General features: G+C 33.2%; 1 non-coding gene and 1 pseudogene across 1 annotated transcript; one reads left to right on the top strand and one right to left on the bottom strand.

The window, feature by feature from the left end:
* Window positions 1-4,833: 4,833 nt before the first annotated feature.
* On the top strand, window positions 4,834-4,940 carry LOC131178129 (small nucleolar RNA R71). Its single transcript, XR_009147262.1, has one exon. It is a non-coding gene; the product is annotated as a small nucleolar RNA R71 (small nucleolar RNA).
* A 6,306-nt stretch (window positions 4,941-11,246) lies between these two features.
* Window positions 11,247-12,677, bottom strand: LOC131171005 (putative expansin-B2; annotated as a pseudogene).
* Between the last annotated feature and the right edge of the window lie 377 nt (window positions 12,678-13,054).

Here is a 13,054-nt window from a genome sequence, read left to right as displayed (position 1 = left end):
TCAAGATGTTATGGAGAATGAGAAAGATAGCAAGTTGCTATCTTCTCAATTGGCTCACCAACTGAATAGCGCCTCAACCTTTGCCCATTTACCTTGAAGTTTCCTGATTTTTCACCTAAAATTTCCACAGCACCATGAGGGAAAACTTTCACAATTTTAAATGGACCGGACCACCTTGATTTTAATTTTCCTGAAAAAAATTTCAACCTTGAATTGAAGAAGAGAACCAAATCTCCTTCTTTAAAGTCCTTTTTCTTGATATGCTTATCATGCCATTTTTTAGTTCTTTCTTTATAGATCCTAGCATTTTCATAAGCATCAAGTCTCAATTCTTCTAACTCATCAAGTTGCAAAAGTCTTTTGTGTCCAGCAGCTTGTAAATCAAAATTGATTGCTCTAATGGCCCAATAAGCTTTATGTTCTAACTCTACGGGCAAATGGCATGATTTCCCAAAAACTAACCTATAAGGTGTAGTTCCTATGGGTGTTTTAAATGTTGTTCTATATGCCCAAAGAGTGTCATCTAATTTAAGGGACCAATCTTTTCTGGACTTGTTGACAGTTTTCTCCAAGATTTGCTTAAGCTCTCTATTTGTGATTTCTACTTGGCCATTTGTTTGAGGGTGATATGGTGTGGCAATCCTATGCTTTACCCCATATTTTCTCATCAATTTTTCAAATTGGTGGTTGCAAAAATGGCTATCACCATCACTGATTATGGCACGTGGGGCACCAAACCTGGTCAAAACAAATTTTTTTAGAAATTTCACCACAACTTTTGCATCATTGGTAGGTGTAGCAATAGCTTCTACCCATTTAGATACATAATCCACCCCTACCAAGATATATTTATTCCCATAAGAAGATGGAAATGGCCCCATGAAATCAATTCCCCACACATCAAATAATTCAACTTCTAATATGGACTGTTGGGGCATCTCAACCCTCTTGGAAATGTTGCCTACCCTTTGGCACCTATCACATTTGCTTACAAAGTCTCTCACATGTTTAAACATATTAGGCCAATAGAAACCTGATGTCAAGACTTTTTCGACATCTTTTGAGACACTAAAATGACCACCATATTCAGAGGAATGACAATGGTAAATAACATCATGTATTTCTTCCTCTGGTATACATCTCCTAATTATTCCATCATTACATCTCCCAAACAAAAGAGGTTCTTCCCAAGAATAAAATTTAACATCATGCAAAAATCTTTTCTTTTGCTGCCAAGATAAATCAGGTGGCAAGACACCACAAGACAAGAAATTCACAATATCAGCAAATCATGGAAGTGCAGATTTCAACACATACAACTGCTCATTCATAAAAAACTCATCAATTGGCACAATTTCATCATCTTTATTTTCAGTTTTTATCCTAGAAAGGTGATCAGCCACCACATTTTCAACACCTTTTTTATCTCTTATTTCCAAATCAAATTCTTGAAGTAATAAAATCCATCTAATCAACCTAGATTTAGCTTCTTTCTTGCTCATTAAATACCTTATTGCTGCATGATCAGTGAAAACTATTACCTTTGAGTTGACCAAATAAGAACGAAATTTATTGAGTGCAAATACTACCGCAAGGAACTCCTTTTCAGTTGTAGCATAATTAACTTGAGCTTCATCAAGGGTTCGACTTGCATAGTAAATGGCATAAGGTTTTCTATCTTTTCGCTGGCCAAGGACAGCTCCAACAGCAAACTCGCTTTCATCACACATGATTTCGAATGGCAAAGTCCAATCCAGGGGTTGCATGATAGGAGCTGTTGTTAATGCCGTCTTTAACCTGCAAAAAGCAACCATACAATCTTAATTAAAATCAAATTTAACATCATGATTCAAGAGATTTGTTAAGGGTTTAGCAAGTTTAGAAAAATCTTGAATAAATCGCCGGTAAAACCCGGCATGTCCAAGAAAACTCCGCACTCCTTTGACAGTAGTTGGAGGGGGCATTTTTTCAATAATTTCCCCGCTCTATCCACTTCTATTCCCCGGTTTGAGATCAAATGCCCTAAAACGATCCCCTCTTGGACCATAAAGTGGCATTTCTCCCAATTCAACACCAAATCATTATCAGCACATCTCTGCAAGATTTTAGACAAATTAGTCAAGCATGAATCAAAATTAGTGCCATATACTGAAAAGTCATCCATGAAGACCTCCATAATTTCTTCAATAAAATCAAAAAAAATGGCCATCATGCACCTTTGAAAGGTTCCAGGCGCATTACACAATCCGAATGGCATCCTTCGATAGGCAAAGGTGCCATAGGGACAGGTAAAGGTAGTTTTTTCTTGGTCATCAGGATGGATTGGAATTTGAAAGAAAGCAGAATATCCATCTAAGTAACAAAAGAATGAATGCTTGGCTAATCTTTCTAACATTTGATCCATAAAAGGAAGGGGAAAATGGTCTTTTCTTGTAGCATTATTCAACTTCTTATAGTCTATGCACATTCTCCAACCTGTAACAGTTCTAGTGGGTATCAACTCATTATTCTTATTTTTAACAACTGTCACCCCACCTTTTTTTGGTACAACATGCACAGGACTCACCCACTCACTGTCAGAAATAGGGTAAATAATTCCAGCAGCTAGTAATTTTAGGATTTCCTTTTTCACAACATCCTTCATTGTAGGATTTAATCTTCTTTGATGTTCAATGGAAGGTTTACTATTTGGCTCTAGGAAAATCCTATGCATACGAACTGTTGGACTAATTCCCTTTATATCATCAATTGCATAACCCAAAACTCTTCTATATTCTCTCAAAACTCTCAACAATTTTTCATTCTCAATATCAGTCAAAGATGCATTAATTATAACAGGATATGTTCCATTGGGTCCAAGAAAAGCATACCTGAGGTTGGAAGGAAGAGGTTTAAGATCTACCTTTGGGGCATCCTCTACCTTTAATGATGGTTGTTTGATCTCCAAATTTTGCACTTATTCAAGTTGAAAAATTGTGGCTTCAGGATGTGGTGGAGAGCTCTCCAAGTGTTGTGCAAAAGCAGCTATGTTGTGATTATCATCATCAATGCTCCCACCATGGACTAAGCAATTTTCAAATGGGTCTTGTGGATAGCTTTTTCTGAAATGCTCTTGAACAATCTCATCAATAATGTCTACCTGCAAACAAGACTCAACTTCTTCATGTTTCCTTTTCATGGCAGGATTGATGTTGAATATCATTTGATCATCTCCCACTCTAAGTGTCAATTTCTCACCCTTTACATCAATTAATGCACCAATTTTGCCAAAAGGGTCTTCCCAATAAGATAGGAACTTTTGTGTCTTCTTCCATATCTAAAATGACAAAGTCCACCGGAATGTAGAATTTCCCAACCTTGATAGGCACATTTTCTAGAATGCCTTCTGGATACTTAATTGAACGGTCAGCCAATGAAAGATACATGTTTGTGGGCTTCAACTCTCCCATATTCAACTTCTCATATATTGAAAGTGGCATTAGGCTGACACTAGCTCCAAGGTCATATAAGGCATTTGCCACACAATTATCACCAATATGACAAGGAATGGAAAACACACCCGGATCTTTGAGTTTGGGAGGTAACTTCTTCTGAATTATAGCACTGCAATACTCTCCCAAGTTGATGGTGTCATAATCTTCTAACCTTCTATTGTTGGTAAGAATCTCCTTCAAAAACTTGGCATAACTTGGCATTTGGGATAGTGCCTCAGTGAATGGCACATTGATATACAACTTCTTTAGCACTTCAAGGAATTTGCCAAATTGTTTGTCTAGCTTATGCTTGATAAATCTTTGAGGGTAAGGAAGGGTGGGCTTGTAAGGTTCAGGTGGGATGTATAGTTTCTCTCCCTCATCTTGCTCACTTTTGCTTTCTTCTTCTTTTTCATTTTTCTTGCTCTCAACTGAATTTTCTTCTTTTGTGCTCTCTTTTTCTTCTCTCTTGTTTTCACTCTCTTGACCAACTTTTTTACCACTTCTCAAGGTCACAACCTTACATTGTTCATGAGGGTTTTGTGGTTGGCTAGGTAGTTTCCCATAGGAGTTGCTTCCTGATGAGCTTGCTTGTTGAGCCAATTGAGTTTCCAACATGCAGTTATGGACTTGTAATTGATCCATGGTTTGTCTCATGTGTTGCATTTCTTCTTCCAATTTGCTATTCATCTTACTTTGTTCAGCAAATAATTTCTCCATCATGCCTTCCAAGGTTGGCTTCGGTTCATGAGGTGGAAAGGATTGTTGTGCTCTTGCTTGATATCCAGGTGGTGGCTGCCTTGTGGGCTGAAATTGAGGCTGAAATTGAGGCCTATTCTGATGCAGAAACTGCTGGTTATGAGCATAATTTGAGCTTTGGCTTTGTTGAGCAAACGTTGCTTGTGGCCTCCATGTTGAGTTGTTCACATTAGAGTAAGAATTTCCCATAGGTTTCTGTTGATAACCTCCTGCATAAGCAGCTTGTTCTTGCAAATAATCATCACCATAAGAAGAGTAATCAACTCCACAACTTTGAGTTCCATCTGTGAAGGCAACTTGTTGCATAGTTGTAGAAGTTGAGGTTGTTGCCTTTGTGCAAAAATCACTAAGAAGCTGAGTCAACTGATCAAATCTTGCATTCATGTAGCTAACTGAGTCAAGTTCATAAATCCCAGCCTTCTTTGGCTCAAGTGCTCTAGGATTTCCCCACAAATGGGTATTATGAGCAATATTCTCTAATAGATCATAGCATTCTTCACTTGTCATTCTCATGAAATCTCCTCCTGCTTGTGAATTAATTGTGTTTCTTATGGCTGGAGTAACTCTGGTGTAGAAATTCTGAACAATCATCCATTTGGGTATTTCATGATGAGGACATTGCCTTTCAAGCTCCTTAAATCTCATCCAAGATTCATACAAAGTTTCATCATTTCTTGGCTTAAAAGCTACCATCAAATTCCTCAAATGAGTGGTCTTCCCAGGTGGGAAAAATTGAGATAGAAAAGCTTGAGATAGCTGCTCCCAAGTAGCTATAGTAGCTTGTGGAAGTGAGTCATACCACTCCAATGCTGAATCCCAAAGAGAGAATGGAAATAAGGTGAGCCGAATTACTTCATCTGAAACTCCAGGTTGCCTTTGTGTACCACATATCATCAAAAATTTCTTCAAATGAGAATGAGGATTTTCAAGTGCACTACCTCCAAATTTTGAATTCTGAACCATTTGAATGAGACCAGTCTTTAACTCAAATTGATTAGCTCCAATAATAGGTCTGTTATCTCTCACATCTGCACATCTAGGAAAAGCATAATCTAACATGGATCTTCTCTGAGGATCATTTTGATTAACCACTTCATTTTGCCTATTTTGCTCATTTCCTCCATTGTTTCCACCAATAGCTCTATTTTGATTCTCCATATTTTCAATTGTCTCCTCTTGCTCAAATCTTTGTTGTTCTTCTTTTTCTGCTTCTTTTCTTCTCTTGTATTCCTTTTTGTTGGCTTGACAGAATTTTTCAATTTCAGGGTTCAACAACAATTCAGTATCACTTGTGCTTTTCGATCATCTCATAAACAAGAAAAGTACCTGAAAAACACAAGGAACAATAGTGAAAATAAAAGAAAATAAAAAATTCTAATCAGCTTAAAACGATTAAAATCCAACTTAAAAACAAAAAATTCCCCGGCAACGACACCAAAAACTTGGTGTGTGATTTCCGCAAGTGCACGGGTCACAGTAGTATAGTTTTAAAAAAATGATACCGATCCCACAGGGAATTGTGCTTAAATTGGAAATAAAAGTATAAGCTAATTAGAATGACAAAATTTAAAGGTATAAAAAAAATGAAATCTAAAAATTAAAATTGGTATTTGAGGAATTTAAGCTAAATCAAACAATTAACTAAAATTAATTAAACTAGATTACCAAAATTTAATTTGAAATTTCTATTTATGAAATTGAGAGGGATTAAATCTAAATTCAATAAAAATTAAAGTGATTCTAGAGATTGGATTTTCAATATTGTTTGCATGTGGTTTATCCCTAATTTAGCCAAACACATGAGAATTGCAATTTTGAGGAAAATCAATTCTTAAATCTTTGAAACCTTTTTCAAGCATTTCAAAGTTGGTTTTCATTAAATCAAACCCTGTTTTCACGGTATTTCAAACCTAACAAAAACCCAATTAAATCTCTAATTGATTTTTGGAAAGTCCCTTTAATCCTCTTAGCTTATTTCTAACACCAAAAAAACTAAGTTTATTGCAAGATTATCTATCCCTAATATTCACTTTTCAGTCCATCTATTAAGGATTAAAGCTTAACTTAATGAGGGCCCATTCATCAAGCAAGGCAACAAGCTCACAAGCAATAAATCAAAATGTAACAAACCTCATTTAAATGGCTAAATCAGTTCAAAACCACAATACAAATCAATATTTACAAACCCATCTCTAGAATCTCAAACAACTACTCACTAATCATAGTTTCAAGACAAACCCAAATGTATAAATGAAGAAATAATGGAAATCTAAGTTAAGGAATAGAAAAATGCGAATAGAATCGCTGCGAAAAGTGCTTAACGAGCTCCTGCTGCAGAAATGCTTCCCGTGCTCCCTCTTTCTCTCTTTCTTTTCTTCCCAAAAATGCCTCCCTTGCTCCTTCTGAAAAGAAAATGATAAAGGGGACTTTATATAGGTGAGGGGACTGCCCTAGAATGGGTAAAAAGGTGGAAGATTCCAGAGAAAGTGAGGTATAAAATCAGAGTAACGGAAATGCCACGTCAGCCATTTCCAGTAAAAGTGACATAAGCTGCATCGGTTGTGTCGCGGGTTGTGTCGCGGGTTGTGTAACAATCTGCCTGTATATCTGACGCTCGACATAACCTGCGACATAAGCTAAATTGGTTGTGCTGCAGGTTGTGTAATTCTCGGCCATTTTTTTACTCAACTTCAAGAATTTTTACAATTCAACTCTAATCTCCTCCAAATGGCTACTCTGATCAAAATACATCAAATTTCTCCAAATTTAACCTACAAAACAAATAAATTCCAAAAATTAAACTAAGAAGTGTGAAAATTATAAAATTGACTAAATACATGCTAATATCTATAATAATAGCTATGAACAAGGGTAAATTATGTGCAAAAATTACACCTAAATGATGATCTAAAATGCAATGCAGGTTCTGTTTTCTTGGGCCAGTGGATGCCAAAAAGTGTTGGAGATTATGCAAGCGGGACAAACCATGTCCTCCCAACATATGGATAAGCATATTCCCTCCCAAAACCATTTTTATGTTGGAATATAAAGTGCTTAAACAGTTAACCACCAAAAAATTAAAAAGAAAGAAATACAAATTTCAAAAATAATGGCTACAAAAAAATGACTTCAGAGCTAGAAACTTTCAGCTAACCATGTGGAATCTTAAATCTGTCCTCTATATATGCAAAAGGACAAGAGAAAAGTGCTAACTTTTACGAAAGCTTGCTTAAACTTTCAAAAAAAATATACTTAATTGTATTTTTAAACATAAATAAATGAAACTATATGACCCTCAATCTGTGACAGCACCAACTTATTTATGTTTGGTAGCTTTTGTTCAGATCTAACTCGTCACTAGAAACCCCAGATAGGTTTTAAAGTTAAACTCGATATGGAGAGAAAAATCAATAGAAAACAAAATTAGGGAATATCAGAAATCCAAAAGCAGATCCAACATGACAACCCTCAACATCGAACAAAAAAGAAAGAATTATGAAAGCAAATAAAATATTAACAGTGGCATACCTTTTTAATCAGAGAGGAATTTAGTTCCCTTTTCCGCTTTCTGATTTAGAATCGGCAGGCACCCTGCTCAAAAAATACCTGCAAAAACAGGAAAAAATTAGCAAAACACAAAACCAACACATCAAAATAAAGGAAATATACTATATGATTAGAAAAAAGAAATTGCAAGGAACGGAAAAGACAAACCAACTATCAAACTCATACTTAGGAAGCGAAAACGAAAAGGTATTATGAATAACATGACATCATTATTTAAAAGCACAGAAAGAGAGAGAGGAGAAGGGACCTGCAAAGGAGTAAAGAGAGAAACATTCCATGGCTGAATTTAAGCAGGGAGATTACAGATAGGAGGGCTCTAATCTGACATGATATTCAAGGTTGTAAGGGGAGTGTAGATAAAATGAGGAATAGAAAATAAATGCAGAAACAAAGAAAGGTAGGGAGAGAGAGAGAGAGAGAGAGAGAGAGAAAGAGAGAGAGATGTGTGATAGTGCTGTAATTATGCCAAAACAAATGCGAACGGTTTCCTTCTATATGCCAACGGTTTCTTAGTAACCAAACAAATGCCAAAACTAAATTGCAAAATATATCCTCCATTATTCACACTAAAATCCATAAAACATAAAATCCAACTCCAACAAAAAAAAAAAAGAATTGCCTTCCAAATCCCCTAGATAAATAACCCAGATTTACAATAAATAGTGAGCTAAAGCCAACAAACAGAAACAGGAAGGCATCATAATAGAAACTAATGAAGTCGGAGATCATTGGGGATCAAAGCCGAAGCGATTCTGACATGAGAAGAGATATGAAAACAATACCTGAGAGGCAGATCAATGGTGTATATAGAGATCTTTTTGGGTTGTGAGTCAAAACAAGCGAGTTTGAGTTTGCCCTAAATTGAATTTGAAAGAAGGGAATAAGAGAGTTAGAGAGAGAGAGAGAAATGGTGACCAACTGAAACAAAGGGAAGAAAGGTAAAATGGGAAAGGGATCGAAACTTGAAGGAGCTAGGTTTGTTAAGTTCACCCAATCTTAAAACGACATAGTTTTGAATAAGATATGTCATTAGCACTCTCCCCAGATGATTTAGAAAATTTTTTCCCTATTTTATTTGTTATTTCAAAAAATAAAAAAATATTAATTATTTTTTAACTTTACATTAATTATTATTATTATTATTATTTTCAATATATTTATTTTTTTTCACATATTTTTACATTTCAATGATATTGTAAAGAAATTTTAATTAATTTTGAATATTATTTTTATAAAAATATATTATCTAATAATTTTCTTAATTCTTATAAAAAATTTTAAAAATTTATTGAAATAGAATGGAGCTAGTATGAATTTAATATTCATTTGTAAATATTTTATAATTTTTTATATAATACAATTAATTATTAATTTAAATTATTTTAATAGGGTAGGTTTATGCAAGACATTTCTCTATAATAGTTTAAAAAAATTAATATAGTTGACAAAAAATTTAATATAATATATATGTTTGAAATTAAATTGTCCCCTATAGTTTTATGAAAATAAAATTAATATAATTTTATATATTTAAAATTAAATTAGATAAAAATAATTAGATAATACTTTAATTTTTGAAACCGAAAAGTAATCGATTTTTAAATACATAAAAAATTAGAAACCGATATAAATCGGTTCCTAATTTGACTTTAAAATTTAATCTGTAAATTTTTTTTGAAATCGACAAAAATCAGTTTCTAAAATCATAAAAATAGAAACCGATAGAAATCGGTTTCTAACATAAACTTAAAATTTATTAAATCAAATATATAATTAGATAAATTTTGAAACCGAAATAATCGGTTTCTATTTTAACTTTAAGCTTTAGTAAATAAAATAGAAATTATATAAATTTTGAAACCGATATAAATCTGTTTCTAAATATAATTAGATTTCACTTTAATTTTTGAAACTGAAATTAATCGGTTTCTAAATAACTAATGGAATTAGAAACCGATATAAATCGGTTCCTAATGTGACTTGATAAAATCGATCATACATTTAGTTTGACCATAATATTTAGTAAATAAAATAGAAATTATATTAATTTTAAAACCGATATAACTCGGTTTCTAAATATAAATACGTAGTAAATCAATTTTGCAATCGAATATAATCGGTTTCTAAATTAAACCTGAGTAAATTTGGAACCGACGGTATTCAGTTTCTAATATGACTCAATTATAATGGAACTAATCTTGATCCTTTGAATTAGAAACCGAACGTTATTCGGTTTCAGAAGTCAGTTTTTAAATGGTTTCTAAATCGATACTAAATTTACCGCAAAAATATACCGCGCAATTTAGAAACCAATGGTAAATTTACCGCAAAACGGTTTCAAAATTGTTGCTAATCGGTTTCTTATACATTTAACCCGTTCGACTTAGTTTCTGTTTTAAATGCTGTTTCAAATTACAAACGGACTTAAATCCGTTTCTAAATTCGGTTTCTGTACTGATATTTTCTTGTAGTAACGGGCGGAACTAAGGCATCATCAGTGGGTCAATTGATCTGACTGAATGTTTTTTAATTTTTATTAAAATTTTTTATAAATATATATTTTTTCTTGATATCTCACTGAATTTTATTTAATGTTTCCATTGAAATTTTTTCTTAGTCTATATAAATTTTGTAACATGATACTATTAAAAATTTGATTTAAAATACATCAAAAGTCTCATAATTATTTAATTATTTATTAAAGAAATAATGTAAAATCATCTAATAAGTAATTGTAATATTTATAGTATATGAGCTAATGTAAAAAAAAAAATTCATATTTAATATGAATATCAGTAATTACTAATATTTGTGTTTAATATATATAATTAATGATCAAATATAAGGTAAATATATAACTATATTTTATCAAATTTTCACGAGGCTATAATAAAATAATATAATTGATCATATTGTAAATTTCATCTGAAGATAAATTTTAATAAATGAAGATAAATTTTAATAAATTGAATTTTTAATATAATTATATTTTATTAAAATGTATATTTATTTATTTACTAACTAATTAATATTTTATAAATAAAAGAAAATATTTTTTACAAATATTTTATAAATATAAAAATATAAAAACTTTAGCCCACTCATTAAAAATTCTGGTTCGTCATCATTATCTATAATTTAATACTTTAATTTATTCATATTTTAAATTTATTTATTTATTTAATAAATAAATTGAGAGATTGAATACTCAAATTTAAATTTATCAGATAAATAATACACGTTCACCTATTAAATCAAGGGAAATTAATCAAAATTAATTAATTCTAATTAATACTTAATTTTAAAATTTTATAATTTTAAAATAACTTTATTATTATTAATTAAATCTCATTACTTGTTATTTTATTCATATTTAATTACCATTTCATTTGGGATTGTCAAATCCCATTAATGCTTTATTCAACAGTAAGTCAGATCTGGACCCAATTAATAATATTGGAAAAACCTAGTTAGTACTTCCATTCAAGGAATGACAATTTGCAAGTAACCTTCTAGTAGGCAAAACAATTCCACAACTGACATAAGGATTAAAAAGCCTTAACAAGAGTTTCCATGTGGACTCTTATTTGAACAAGTCTGCTCCATGGAAATACATATGCTAATAATTATATCATATCATATCATGTGATAATACTAGAAATTGACGACTGATCGATAGGTTTTTCCCGGCTGCCAACCTGCAGGAATTGCGTCGCTTGCTACAATGGCCTGCCCGGACTTGAGCGAGGTTAGCCGGAGAGACAATGGGGCACGAAGAACAGAGCCGTAGTTGAGTTTCCAAACTGCACCCCAGGATTGTTGCATCTCAATCCATGAGTCTGTGTCTAACGCCTGTTTTAATTCAACTGAAGCAAGGTCACCGTCTCCGTCTTCGTACTCCACTAAGGTTGCAAAATAATAGGGGTTTGATCCAGAATCAACGTGAAAGGCCAAATTCCTGCCAGGATAGTTGCACTGAACCCTGCTTGCCACAGCATCATTAAACACAGATTAAAGTACTTGATTAGTTGATAGTATAAATAAAGAATTCGACAATTACGAAATTGTAGCCAGGTAGAAGTTCTTGACATGAAGCAATATCGTCACGTGCATAGTAGAAAAAGTGAAATTAATCATATAAATTAATTATATTTGACAAAAATACTTGTGCTTGAAGACGACAACAATTTAGTCAATCTTTATTCTCCATGAATAGTTGAGTTACCTTTTATATTGAATCTGCAAAACTCCGGCATTACGCAGTTGATCAGCCTGGCCAGAAATCGCCATGGCTCCAAAAGCAGTGCCGCTCAAATCGAAATGAACGGACTCTGAGGTACAAGGGCCTCCAGGACACTCATCTGTGATAACTACTGTTACTGGATTCCCGAGCAAGCTGAATTAGAGGTGCATTTCACCTGATAACAGGCTCCACATCCTTTTCCAGATTTGTATAGAGAAGGCCCTCCAGCTGCTATCATTGAAGAGAATGGTGGTTGGTCTACAGCATTTTGATACCCACAAGCTCCACCTGCAAGGAAAGAAAGAATGGAATTTTTTTTATTAGCTTAATTAATTTTCAAAAACATATATGTATGTTTATTGCCTTTGGAATTGCATACCGTCACTTCCAGCACCGGTGGGACTACCATACCATGTTGCCCCAGCGGGTGCCCAATCAGAATCAGATTGTGTCTTTGAAAAATTGAGGGACTTGGGGTGGAAGCAGTGGCAGAAGTTGAACAGAAAGACAAGTAAAAGAATGGAAAGAAGGAATGGCTTTTGAAGGAAACATACAATAGCCATAATGAGTAATGAATTATCAAAAAACTGCTATGTGTTGTTTTGGGTTGGATGGTATGTAATGGGTTTAAGAGGATATCTATATATAGAAGGAAGGGGGGAGAGTGCATGGAGATGGGGTACGCTTATGGATAATGCTATGTGTCAGCATTCGAGTAAGCTTTTCTTCAGGAACAAGCCAAATAGTAAGATTTTTGAGATATACGGAATTTGTGTGAATTTTTAGTGATAGATTGAGTCGTTTTCACAATTATTTTTAAAATTGCAAGGTTTTAATTTTAAATTTCACTGTAAATTGTTTTAACGTAGCTATGCCCTTCCTGGTCAATGCATTTACCTCCATAATTTTTTAGGATGCAACAATCAACTAATTACGCAGATTAGTACAAGGAAACTTCACCCACCCATGGCAATTTGTTTCAATTCCTTCCATTCACTTTTAGTTTTCTTTT

The sequence above is a fragment of the Hevea brasiliensis genome, chromosome 2 (genome assembly GCF_030052815.1).
Source record: "Hevea brasiliensis isolate MT/VB/25A 57/8 chromosome 2, ASM3005281v1, whole genome shotgun sequence".
Classification (NCBI taxonomy): Eukaryota; Viridiplantae; Streptophyta; class Magnoliopsida; order Malpighiales; family Euphorbiaceae; genus Hevea; species Hevea brasiliensis.
The sequence above is the reverse complement of the archived record's forward strand: the minus strand, read 5'-3'. Positions and strand labels throughout refer to the sequence as shown.